At 39.1% G+C, this 14,132-nt stretch overlaps 1 protein-coding gene across 4 annotated transcripts in view; it reads left to right on the top strand.

The window, feature by feature from the left end:
* Window positions 1-14,132, top strand: part of dlgap1b (discs, large (Drosophila) homolog-associated protein 1b) — a 118,722-nt gene that overhangs the window by 40,492 nt on the left and 64,098 nt on the right. For 3 of the 4 annotated variants that reach the window (XM_034707054.1, XM_034707056.1, XM_034707057.1), the window contains exon 2: window positions 5,305-5,391. The gene's annotated coding sequence lies outside the window, so the exon portion shown is untranslated. The remainder of the gene's footprint in view (window positions 1-5,304; window positions 5,392-14,132) is intronic. The other variant, XM_034707055.1, reaches the window with a different exon arrangement.

Below are 14,132 nucleotides of genomic sequence, written 5' to 3'. Positions count from 1 at the left end.
GTGGCAGCCATATTGGTTTGACCAATAAGATTCAAGTATTTAACACATACAGTACACATACTTCATGTAGGGGTGGGCATTTAAATCCAAAGTTATATTTGAAAGTCACTGGATAACATTCAGAGATTACAACCATAGACTGTATAAATAATGAGCGCTGTTTTGAAGCCAATCGACAGCGGCAGCCATATTGGAAATGCAGAACTCAACCAGGCATAGTGTGATGTAAAGAGGCGGAGTTTGAGCCTCTTAGCCAACAGCTATGTGTTCCCGTCTAGGAGTCAAGTCAGTCATATCCTTATTTGGGCAAAAACTCATAGTCTTAATATCCTCTGAACCGTCGCGTTAGAAAAAAATTCACCCCTGTACAGTGTGTGCCGATAGAGAAATTAGCTACATAGAGCCAAACCGTTTTTTGAACCAGTCTGTAAACATGTTTATTAATGCTGCAAAGATCGTCTTCTTCAAATTGGTGTCTATGTGGTTTCCGGTGTTTCTGCAGCCAGTCTCAAGCGGATTCTCCAATTGCAGTTTATAACACTACCACATGGGCTTGATAGTTTGAGACCGGAGGTTGCCGCTTGAGTGTAACATAGCCAAAATAGATGCTTTTAACCTAAGCACCACCTCTGACAAGGCAAATCGCTAATCATAGTTTAGGATTTTGAGGTGGCATCGTGGGTGGTCAACCAGATTTCGAGGAGGCCCATGCTACCCCTTGCTGTTCCTCTTGACACGCCCCTGGTTCTGGCAACCTCTGAGCAGCGTGTCTTTTCTCTATGCTGGTCCTTCCCTGTACCTGTGTGAGTTTTGTTTTCTGATAGAATATCACATCTGTGCAATCAAAGGGTGTTTTTTCCCACACAGGACGAAATGCTATTGAGTTCATCATCATTATCCTGTGAAACTTCTGCTGATGCAGACCTGATAGTGAGGTTAGAGTGCCGTTTGATTTGTCACGCTAACTCGTACACACTTCCTCTGTGGTTACTTGACTGTGTACTTTCTGTTCATCAGATTATGTAATGATAACATATTCAGAGGAAGTGGTGCTTCTAATCTGAATGGAAAGTTTCTCATAAATATGCACATTTCTGATAATTGATGTACCAGATTAAAGGTAAGCTTACTTTTAATGTGAGTGGTGGCAGAACAAACAAACAAAGACAAATCTCATCTAGCATTTTTTAAACTTTCAATCGTACCAATCATAGTGATTTTTTGCTGTTGAATATGTCCACAAGAGAAGGCTGTTTGTGCAGCATGGTATCAGTTGCCTTGTCTAACACCTACCCAATGGCAGTAGTTAAAAGCAATAGAACAAGAACAGTATAGATAACTTATTCCTGATAGTCTGCTTTACTTGTGTTGGTCATATACGGACATCAGTTCTAGTTTCAGTCACAAGAGCATTAAAAGCAATTTAAGGATGATATCAAAGATGTATTGAAGTAGATGTAGCCCCTACATGTCCATCGGGCCTGCTCATCCTGTGCTGCCTACTCTCACTGACAGCAGTGACATTGTAACTCTGAAGGGCTGTATTAGCATGCCAGCGGTGTGTCTCATGTATTCATTTATGCTCATCCCTCGCTTGTTTACTCACTCATGAATACATATGTTGATCTATTTTTTAACATGTCAGCCCTCCCTCCACTCCTCCCTTCTCCTCCCACCAATCTCTCTCTCTCTGTTGCTGTACCTGTGTTTAAGAGATGTGTGTGTTATTCACCCCAGCAGAGTGTGAAATTGAAATTCTCCCCTGCAGAGGTGACGTGAGTGACGGAGAAGCGGAGATGTGAAATCACGTCTTTTATTGAGGCTGTTTTCTTTCGTCCCTTGTTACTCTGAAATGGTTCATTTAAAGACACTTTTATCACTCTTGATAACATAAATATAGCTATACTATCACATGTTTACAATACTATCAGTATTCATAGCTGTGAAGCCTGCTGTGTGCTCTAAGATCAGAATTTGTTCAGTAAATATTCCTCAGACTGTGAGTGACCCTTAGGTTATGTTCTATCTGCAGTTTAAGTGCTTTTGAGATTTTGGGACTTAAGTTTTGATCTCTTGGATACCAAAACTCATGCAGGGAAGTTTTTCTATTATCCTCTAAAATAGCAGGTACCATTGAGGTACTTTTAACATGCACATATTCTTGCACATTATTAAATGAGCTACAAATAGAACCTTCTAATGCAGAGACCTCATTAAGCACCAGAGGTAGGACAGAATGCTAAAAAATTCAACAACTCAGCAGCTAGCTAGAAACCTTAGCTTATATAAGATCCTACAAATTAAAAGTTTGGCCTCTGCTGTCATGTCTGAACTTTGCTGGTCATGGTTGCTCTTTTCTTTAGTTCTCTCATTATTTTTGCTTACATCTAGTCTAAGTCCAAGGACAGTTAATTCATGTATAGTCCTTGTTTTTACAGAGTTTACAGTACTTCTCTTAACTAGTCTATATTTTGTTATATATTCTATATTAGGGCTTTCTTTCTACAGAAACCTGAGCACCCAATTTCTCTCCTTTCATATACTAACATGCTCCTAAAGGACAGTAAACCATCTTGAATGTTGAATCCCTATCCATCTCTCTTAGCCCTGTACCAGAGAACTGTAACATGTTCACTCTGTGCTCTTAAATTCTTTACACTGGTTGGTTTTACCGTGAGCTTCACTGTCAGTCTGGTCTTCCCGAAAGAGTAAGACATGACCCCTTCCCTTTGCTTCTGGGGCTGGTCCACCCTGAAGGGATTCTATTTTGCACAACGACCAATCACTATACATAACAATGTGTTTTACCCAGCCAATAATGAAAGATCCAAACAAGTTGATACAAAGCATTGATTTAAAATTGATTTATTCATGCAGCTTTTAAAAAACAGTCCCTCACAGTTGACGGTTGGTAGCGCTTCCATGGCAATGGCGTTCTCATTAGACAGTGAGCAGGTTGAATTGAGATTAGTGTTTTACTGTTGGCATTTTTATACGCAGAAAATGCAGAAGCAGCACCTGTATTAGTTCCTCTTCCTTGTAACTTTTCTGTTGGCATTTTCTTCTCCCTCAACCAGTCCTGTGTCACTCAGCTCCTTTCATGTTTTAACATCCCTTGCTAGTAGGGATGCACCAATCCTACTTATTAGGTCCCAATACCAATATCGATACCTAGGCTTTGGTATCTGCCGATAGCGATACTAGCCGATCCGATCTCTGTACTGATTTAACAATCTCTATTCCTTAATGTGAGGATAGAATCATGTAATATCAGTTGGGTATGAAGATCAACTCACCAAACTGCTGGTACATATTTATAATCTCTTGAATAATGATACTGCCAGTTTAAAAATGTTCATTTTATTTTGGTTTACAAAGTCAGAAAAGCCTGAAGTTGCCAAAGCAGTTATCCTCCATCATGCTCCACCGGGCAAAAATGCACAGACCGGCCGGCGCTGATGACGTACATGGCTGACAGACACACATGGCTGTTGTAAACACAGAAAAGCATGGAACTGAGATGAATAGATCTACCACATGGATCGGCACTTGTATATCGGCCCTTTGTCACTGATATCCGATCTAGCTTTTTGAGTCCGATCTAGCCGATATCTGATACCAGGATCGGATCGGTGCATCCCTTCTTGCTTGTTGCTGCACTGTTTTCATCCTCTTGTATTCTTTCCTCTGCTGGTGATTCCATTAACTAGGAGTCTAAAGTTTGTGCTCTCCAAATAAATTCAGAGTGAAGTAAAAGTATTCTCTGTGTTGTTTATTGATACTGTCAGACTAATGTTTTTGCCACAGTGTCAACAGGACAAAGTGAAATCATAAATTGTATAAATGTGCAGGACTCATATCCACAGATTGACTTGATGATGATGATGATATGTGATCTGGTTGTCCCTGGCGTCACCTCAATCCAGGTTTAATTACCGTTGACTAATCAGAGCGAAGTATTTAACACAGCTGGCTGATTAGTAAGAAAGACAGGAAAAAACTTTTCATGAACCTTTTTAAAGATTCATAGATTTCTTTTTTGTCCTGCAGGAATAGTTGTTTCTGAAACTGCAGATGAACCCTCACAAAATCTTTTAAACTTCAAAAGAGGTTTCAGTGAAAAGACAAACATTTTTAACCAACATGTCAGAAACTATGATAAGATATGTGTTTTTTTTTAACTCTGCACTGTCTTTGCACAAACTTTGCAACACTTCACTTAGTGTTTTTTGGGTCTCTCTGCATCCTTGTCATGTAAAGAGGACCTGAAGCCCCCCCGGGACATCAGTGCCCTCCCACTGACCTGTTGGATTGTGTGTGTGCCTATGCGTGTGAGACTGTGTGTAACCTGTCCAAACCACGTCCCACCTGGCGAGCGTTGGACAGACCACCATCTGTTCCGTGCCCCCACATTGAACTACCTGCCACCTCCTCTTCATCACCTTCGTGGCACACAAGGAGGAGGATTTTTTTGTAGAAAACTCCTCTGCAGAGGGTTTCAGTGAGCAAAGTCTCAAACGCGCATTAGTGAATCTGCTTTGATTTGGTTATTAAACGGGATAATTATATAAGATGTGTCACAGAGCTGGATGTTTCTTACATAAGCCTTTTTCATGTGGGGGAAAAATCCTTAAAAACATGACAGGCCACTGCAGAGTGCTTCAAGAAACGGGAGCAGAGTGTTGATGATGTGCTTCATTGTAAAGCAGGGTGAGTCATTGCCGTGAGACAAAGTCTAGTTTCCCCACCTTCGAAACACCTCAAGGACTAACACGCTAGGTTTAGGGAAGCTCAAATAGGCTTAAAATGCATTTTCTCCTCTTATCTTTTCTCTTTTATTGCTGGCAATGCATTCTGAACATGTCCCCTCTAGCTTTTCATGCCATCTCCCTGGGATGTGGCTTCCCAAAAGACAGGGTTTAACATCAAAACCAACATGCTAGTTCTGTGAATTTACACCCAAACAAAACCAGGCTTAGCTGATTACACAGACATCCATTTTAATGCCTTTTAATCCAGCCTCTCCGGTCAACCAAGATCAGAGTTTTTCATTTTCCTCTGGGGGTTTACTTTGTATAATTTCTTCTTCTTCTTTTAAAAAAAGAATTCAGCTTTCCACCATCCCCCAGCATTTCAGCTGTAATCGCAACAAAGAAGTAAGTGTGGAAAAAAGGGCAGGGAGAGACAGCACAGCATGAGCACATGGCACATGGACCTGCACATTAGCCACCAGGGCACCACAGGAGTGTTTTGATATGTTGTGATGCATTCTGAACCGTGTACTCTGTTTTTATTCACTTCAAGGTGGAGAAATGTGCAGCCACGGAGGACGAGGAGCCTGGAATTAAGCACAGGAGAGAAAAGATGTCGAAGATGAGACAATAAAGGAAGGTGAGTTACATTTATTTTCATGACTTTTTGCTCTTCTGGGTCATTTTAGTACTCCATGAAGCTTTGGGCGCTGCACATAGGAAAACAAACCTTGATATATATGGTGTAAGTCGTGGTAAGATTGGCTCTGAATGCTGCCAATTATCACACCTGCACATTCACAATTCACCTTTGACCTTTCGAATGCAGCTCTCAGTGTGCAGCTATAACCTTTTAGTGCGTCGTTAGAGGAGACACATCCGTCAAGGCTGACAGGAGACAATCCGTGGCTGACAGACAAAGACACACACACTGAGCAGAGTGACAGAGCTGTGTAGTAGCATGAAAAAGGGGGATGACAGAAAAAATGTGATGATGAGATGAACAGAGAGAATGAAAAGGAGATTTTTTTTAAGGAGGTTGTTTGGATGAAATGTACCATCCTGTTGCTGTGGGGATGTTGTGGTAGAAGAACAGATGGCAGCGTTCAGACAAACTGTCTGAAAGGTGTATGAGTGCTAAATAGCAAGTAAAAGTGCTGAACATGTTTACTGTGAAGGCAGAGCAATCTAGTAATGCTGTGGCTGCAAAGAGAAGCGACGGCCAAGGATTTAGTCCTATTTTTGTAACACAACACTGACAACATTACTTACATTATAAATTGAAACAACCATGATTTTATAATAAACTATAAACCAAAAACGTCTGAGCTAGAACAACAGTCCATCACCCACAAAGGGGCTGACCTGCTCCATTTTTCTCCTCTGATGTATAACCATTACATTGGAGTCAGAGTTTTCATGAATATTTATAATGTGGTCTTAAACATAAGATTACTCAAAGACTTATCTACTACTGTGGAGGAAAAATATTCGGACTATATCCTAAAAGTAGATTAAATCCATTATTGAAATGTCTTTCTTTTTTTTTAACCAAAAGAAGAGAATATAGCCGGGAATAGCTCAAAATGCAACCCTGTGTTTGGATCATTTGCAAAGTACCTGGAAATATGGCGGCAAAATAAATGCTGCCGTTTCGTGACTCATTACATTCTCTGGATTAGCGATGGTTCATCTACTTCATTTGTTTTGGGTGAGTCTCAGCTTCACAGTAAACAATACAATACACAGAGGCTTCACTCTGGCTTACTGCAGCTGATTGAACCAAAAAAGAGCAGATGTTCTTGTGAAATAACGGTTGTTAAATAGTAATTGAAATTAATTTAAAGTAAAAAAGCATACTTTGTCAGGTCTGTCCTCAAGAGACGAATAAAAAAAACTGTTAATATACTTGTTTGATGAAGGTCTAAATCATAATTTTGGTCCAGAACTGATCGTTGGCTGCACTTCAATGCAGATATCTTCTATATGTTAATATGAATAAATCGTCCTCAGAGCCAAAATGTTGTTAAAGTGGATTGCGCTATGCCTGCTTTTGCTCTCCACAAACTGATTTTCCAGCATACTTCAAAGCCTTCTGATACATGACTGGTCAATACTACAATACTCAGGCTGCAAACATACTTCACACATAAAACTAGAACTCTTTCCAAACTAAAATCCAGACTCTAAAAGTCACGATGAGGAAAGTACTCAGCTTCATTACTTAAGTCAAAGTATAGATACTCCAGGTCAAATATTTCTTCAATACAAGTGAAAGTTGCTCTGTCAGATTATTAATTGAGTTAAAGTCTGGAAGTACTTGCTTTTAAAAATACTTAAGTATTCAAAGTATTGCTTAAAATTTCTCAAAACGTTGTATTTTCACAATACATAAATGCAGTCAAGACTACATAGGAGTACATTCTATTACATCATGTTTATTTAGAAACCATTACTTGTAATCTCTGAAAACTATGCCATGAAATAAACAGCAACTAAGTTACTCCAAGCACAGACAACTTAGTTTGAAATGTTCATCTGGAATAAAACAAATGTTATAGCTCAACACACTTTCTCAGGTTGGAGAGTTTATGTTTGTATGTTTGTGCAGAGTGGGAAACAGGGAGAACATTTCAAACGATACGTATCATTCTTCATATCAAAAACCTCTAACACAGGCTGAAGATATGACCATGGGTGCTCAGGTGGAGAATTATAGCCATCATTACCACCTCTAAATGAACTGCCTGATCTGAATGAAATTTGCTCTGTGTTTGCTCCACGTTCAACCGTGGACACGCACGATATACAAGTACGACTAAACCACTGAGACAAACAGAACTACACAAACACATTTTACTGTCTTAGGGATCAGATTTCAGAAAAGAGAAGGAAATTCATGAGCTGACTTCAAAGCAAAAGTAGAGAGTAACTAGAGCATTAATAGAAATGTAGTGGAGTAAAAGTAATAAGTTTCCCCAAAAAATAATACTCAAGTAAAGTACAGATACTCAAAAAATGTGCTAAATAATGGAATTTAAAACATGCAAATTAAATTGCGATCAATTGAAATACTCCCATTAATCGCGATTAAAAAAACATATCCTTTGAAAGCCCCAATATTTTGTAATCATAGTAACTACTGGTATATAGAAATGAAATGAAAAGTTATAGAACGCTGCTAAACAAAAAATTTTGTCTTTACTTTGTACTGTAACAGATGTAAATTTACTTCATCCACTTGGCTGAAGAGTCTTCACAACAGCTGCAAGCAGTGTAAAACAGCATTGTGCCTTTTTCAAAGACACCAGTATTTACTTTTCACAATATGATACCACGGCACAGACCAGCACCAAGGGCTGGATATTCTGCCGGCCAAGCTTTTACTGGAACTGGTGCAGAAACATCTCTGAGTTGTCTCCCAATACTTCAACTAAGTACTTGCTTTATGTTTTCAGTCTGTTATTGATGGAATAGTATGAGCTGTAATGTTTGTCCTCAGTAAAACCGTGTATTCCCAACAGTCACAGAAGCTGCAGATAAATGGAGAGAAAACTGCATAGTCACCTCCATTAGTGGTTGATAGAACCAGCAAGTGATCCCATCTCTGGCTCAGCTCTTGCAGACGAGCCAGCCCTGAACCATGAGACCTGCTGGGGCCAATGCCAAAAGCTGGATTTAAAGCGAGCACAGCTTACCATTAGAGAAACGTATCATTACACTGGTCTGGGTCATCTTACAAGGCTACATGAAAAGAGGAGATGTGGTTTACAGTCAGGAAAAGGTTCACAAGGCAGAGGGATAAACAGCTTGATAGCTGAGGCTCTATCAGAAAATTCCCACTGTGCACCCAAACTCTTCAATTTAACTGTTTTCTCAGACACTGAAATCGTGATTTTATCCGCAGAAAAATTACATGTAGGGTTTTCAACATGAAGTGGTTTTTCTGCAGAGTGCGTTCAGTGAGATTAGGCAGCGAATGAGTGTGTAATTGGGGCCGATCAGACGAGGTAAATCTCTGCTAGTGGGAGGACAGCCATGGCACTGATACAGACAATCACAGCAGGACGGAGCAGACACTTAGGGGTTGGTTAGGGACAAGAGTGAAGAGGGAACATCAAAGAAGAGAGACGGGTTGTAAGCAACAGCAGAGAGGGAAGAGAGGAGAGAGCAGAGTCTACCTTCTCCTGGGCTTGATCATGCTCTACTGGAAATGCGGAAATGCTTTGGAGCTGTGGAAATGCGTTGGAGCTACTCCTTCTACCAGAAAGGTGCTTGTCATAGATACAGATTAACAATAAAACTACCTATCCTGAGCTAATTCTCTGTTCTCAGCTTGTAAGTAACTAATTTGTTCGGCTGGGGAGCTTTGAGCGATGGTGAAATTCATTTCTCCATTTCCTCCACTGCAGGCAACCTAAGAAAGCTTTATTAAAAATATGCATTAGCATTAATAGGTGCAGTGGATGATAATATTTCTTCGACTGACAGAGCTGTGGAACATTTTGATGGGATCATAAAAAACTAAAGGGGCAGAAGCACTGTACAGAAATCCTGAGCTTTATACACACATAGAAAGCTTTAATTATTGTAGCCATTTAACAATTATTTATCCCTCCAGCTTATGCAACTTTAGGAATTTTCAATGTTTAGAAATGTTATTACAGTTATGGTGTTAATGAGGATTAATACATTTGAATATAAAGCACTGGGAAATGCTCGGCGAGAACTTCATTATCTTTAAATATCCCCAGCTCATTAATTCATCATAAAACCCTATTTAAATTCCTTTTTCCACCTTCAGAGATTAATTTCAGATGATATCTTCCTGCTGCAGAAATGAGGCTCCTTGACCGTCATTCACATTGCGATAAAATCTAACGCTCAAAAAGTTAATGTTATTTAATGTGATGAGTGTCACCTCGGTGTACCACTGAGTCAGAGACTGTTATCTGTGTCTACCTGAGCAAATGATGAAACAGGAAGCTAATTTAACTTGCTCAGTGAGCGGCACATTTCACAGTTCATTTGGCTGTTCATGAAAACACTCAACAGCAAATCACCTTTCAGTCTTTCAGTGCGCAGTCCTCCTCAACACTTTGCTTTTAATTCCGACTTGTTGACAGTGCTGAGGAGGCTGAGGGGAGGATTTATCTGATGTGTACACTGTAAAAATATATTAATCATATTAACATAGATAGGTTATGGAAAGGTTGCAATAATAATAACACAGTTAAGACATCCATTCAAATATTTAAATGATTACTAGAGATAAGAAGCGGATAATGTATAGTAAGTGGGTGGTTATCAATCAATCAATTAAAGCTAGGGTTGGTAGTCTCGGAAAACTAGCATGAATTTGAATGTAGCATTTCCTCATGACTCCGTCTAACCCCCCCCCCCTCCTCCTCCAAACGACGCCAAAGGACTTACTAGATGTCATTAATTCTTCTGCTTGTCAGAGCCCCCGTGGTGAGAGCTTTTTAGACTCTGATCCGGACTACAGTACTGAGCAAAGCACCTCACCGGTCAGAGGGGACAGGCCCGAGGTGGAGCGAGAGGGGCAGTAAATAGAGTCAGGGGAAGCAGAGGGTGGGGACAAGGAGTACACACCGAGGGAATGTACACGCAGGAGGCGGGCTGAACAGCAGGATGGGATTTGAATGGTTTAAAATTTCGGCACCCAAAAAACGGTGATTGGTTAGTGTTTTCCCAGGTTTACTCCGGCTGTAGATAGCAGCTTTTTTCGGTTCTTTTTTAAGAACACATTATGTATTGATTGCCATCAGGACATAAAGATCATTTTAACCCCTATAACAAAAAGTGTATCTAAATCTGATTACCAACCCCAGCTTTAATCAATCAGACTTTATTTATAAAGCGCTTTTCATACAATGGCAGTGTAACACAAAGTGCTGTACACAAAAAAAACCTAAAATAGAATAAATTAAGAAAAAGAATAAATTAAGAAAAAGATCCCAACCCCAGCCCCGACCCCAAACCCACCCCACTATCCTAAGGTTAATAACACAATATATGCAACAATACTAAAAAAAACCAATACAAATTAAATAAATAAATAAAAATTAAAAAAGAAGTTGCTGAACGAACTGAGGAAACACTCTCATGATATCTTAATGAGGAAACACTGGAGGTAAAATAAGATGTTAAAACTCAACACAGGAAATTAAAATCATGGAAATAAAATACAGTTCTAAGATAATAAAACACTAAAATATTAAAGCATTAAAAGAACATAAAATAAATAAATAAGTAAATAATTTGCGTATAAATACAAGTAAATAAGTGATAGTGGATTGACAGGGTGAGCAGGAGGTTCCAATGTGTTATAATCACCTGCTCATTTTACATTGTCCCTTACTTTCTCTAGTAAGAACATTTTGTTGTTGAGAAATAAAACACCTTTGTAATTGGTCTGATTTGACCAATAAGATTCAAGTATTCAACACAACCCGGTTTTACAGTACACATACTTCATGTAGGGGTGGGCATTTAAAGCCAAAGTACTATTTGACAGTCACTGGAGAACATTCAGAGATTACAACACTACACCCATATTTCCAACAACTGTTACTAATGTTTCTTCTTCTTCTTTAATGTAGTTTTCTTTTCATTTAAATGCGGTTGGCAGTCTTCTTCTTCTGTTACTTCATGTGGTTAGCAAAAAGCTTTCAGAAGCTCTACAACCACTGTCTGGCGGTAGTACTGTACTATAACCAGAGACCGGTAAAAATGGTGGAAAATAAAGAATTCATATTTCCATTAACTCTTTTGATTTTTTTTTCTAAATGTATTAATATTTGAGTATTCAAAAATCATGTCCCATCCCTCTGCCTAGCTGTGTGGTAGTTTACAAAACTAGCATTCTGAACACTTCCCTCTGTCTTCTCTAAAAAACACTGTCTTCATTAACCTTGGATGCAGATGTTCTGTGTAGTATGAGGTCAAATAGGTTCAACCATCCTAAGAGAATCATAAACAAAAGAGATTAAAGTAACAAGAAGAGGAACTTAAGAAACAACCTTCTGTCTTTTTGAGGCGACTGTAACACTTTCCTTTTTTTCTTTTTGACAGTTTTTTTCTTCTTTCATTGAGACATATTTATTATTGATGTTACTGAACATTTGCCCTGAATGACATAACATGTCTGTGAACTCAAACAGCCACTGAATCTCTGCGGAGGGGAAACAGTCCCAGTGATTTCACTTTGGCTTCAAGGCCCCAGTCTTCTATAGATGTTAGCTTAAGCTGGGTTGACAGGAGACATAGATGCGTCCACATTGATGACACCGGCCCCTGCTGGTTCCTTTAAGTTGGGTTTTGATGAGCGCTTTTCCATGACACCTGCTCTCTGTGCAGGCAGCATGTTTGGTCGAGGCTCAAATCTCCACAGTGTACATGGAGAGCTGGAATTCTGCCTCCCGACCTTCCTAGCAGTGTGTATGTGTCATGTGTCTGCAGCGTGTGCATGCGTGGTGTTATATCAGTATTTGTGATTGCTTTCCTTGTGTATGTGTGTGTCGCATTGGTTATGCGTCCTCAAGCGCTCATGCGAGAAGACAGCGGGTTAGACAACCCCACCCCTCCCATCTTGCTCTGTTGGATCTCACTCCCAGATCTGTCATGCGTCTGGTGACATATCCTCGAAGTGACGCGCCACCCACAGTGAAGGAGAGGCATGGATCATCCAGCTTTTTCTTAACGTTTTACCCGAGAACCTCCATAACTAACCGGTGACCTCTGACCACAGAAGCTAAGCAGATAGCTTTGCATTAGTCTTAGAGGGGGAGGTTATCTCTTCATAAGGCTTCAGGGGGTCAGCAGCACTTATGCAAACTGTTTCTCCTCAAGAGACCGACAGCTAATTCTGCTTATCTGAAGTTATGTTGCCTTTTTTCTGCAAGACTTATTTTTGAGCTACAGGAAGTCATTTCATTTTAAATACACAAGCAAACACAAAATACTAGTCACAAGGATTCACTGAAACACTTTTAACGCTTTATGTCATCTTTAAAGGCACATATAGAATCACACCGGATCAACTACAAAATCCAATCCTCACCTTTAAATCCATACACAACCTTGCCCCTCCATATCTCTCTGACCTCCTCCATGCTGCCAAACCTGTCCGCACCCTCAAATTCTCCTCCTCCATCCATCTCACTGTCCCCTCTGCTCGCCTTGTTACCATGGGGAGCAGAGCCTTCAGCCACTCTGCTCCCCAGCTCTGGAACTCTCTCCCACCTGACCCCCGTAGCACTGACTCACTCCCACATTTTAAATCCAAACTCAAAATTCATCTGTTTAAACTGGCTTACTCCATCTGACCACAACTCCACTGTCCATTCAATTAAAACTTTTTAAATTGTATTTTATTTACTGTTTGTTATTTAAACTCTGTTTGTTTTAATGATGTAAAGTGACCTAGAGTGTCAAAAAAGGCGCCTATAAATAAAATGCATTATTATTGTTATTATTATTATTATTATTATTATTATTATTATTATTATTATTATTATTATTATTATTATTATTTCTTTATATTATTATTTTTTTTAATTTTTTAATTTTTAAATTTTAAAATTTTGTTATTATTATTATTATTATTATTATTATTATTATTATTGTTATTTCTTTATATTATTATTTTTTTTAATTTTTTAATTTTGTTATTATTATTATTATTATTATTATTATTATTATTATTATTATTATTATTATTATTATTATTATTATTATTATACATGTTTGGCAAAAACACACAAGTATGTTAACTACATTATTTAAAAGCACATTAACACATTTGCAGCATGCTCTTTATGTTCCCATGTAATTAACTGGAGAATCAGTTGCTTGAAATCACCTGACACTGTGGACGCCTGTGGCAGCCTCTTGATGCTAATGCTATCTGATGGTAGCAAGTGACTACACAGTGCTTACAGTACAATCAAACAACATGCACACTGCATGCACCAGCAGTGAATCCTTATGTTTGCACATGAGTTAATAAGAACTCTAAGTCGTACTGTAGTGCATCAGCGAGTCTACAAAAGATTATAAAACATTAAATAAACACAGTGCAGCAGCTGAGTTTACACACAGTTTGTCTTGTGAATTTTAATTGTGTACGCTCGGTTATTTTGTGTTGCACACAAGCAACTGCATGGTCTGTACTCGCAGCTTTAATGAAGAAGCAGCACAACTCTGATTATCAGCTGTGAAAACAGGAGAAAAGCCTGAAGGCAGAGCTTTACACTGACATTAGCAGCATTAGCAGCATTAGCAGCATTAGCAGCATTTTCACATATGGGTCATACACGCTGCTGATAGATAGATGAAGCCGCAATGTGCTATGTAGAA

Source organism: Notolabrus celidotus, chromosome 17 (genome assembly GCF_009762535.1).
Source record: "Notolabrus celidotus isolate fNotCel1 chromosome 17, fNotCel1.pri, whole genome shotgun sequence".
NCBI lineage: Eukaryota > Metazoa > Chordata > Actinopteri > Labriformes > Labridae > Notolabrus > Notolabrus celidotus.
Note: the sequence above shows the minus strand (reverse complement) of the source record. Positions and strands in the feature narration are given on the sequence as shown.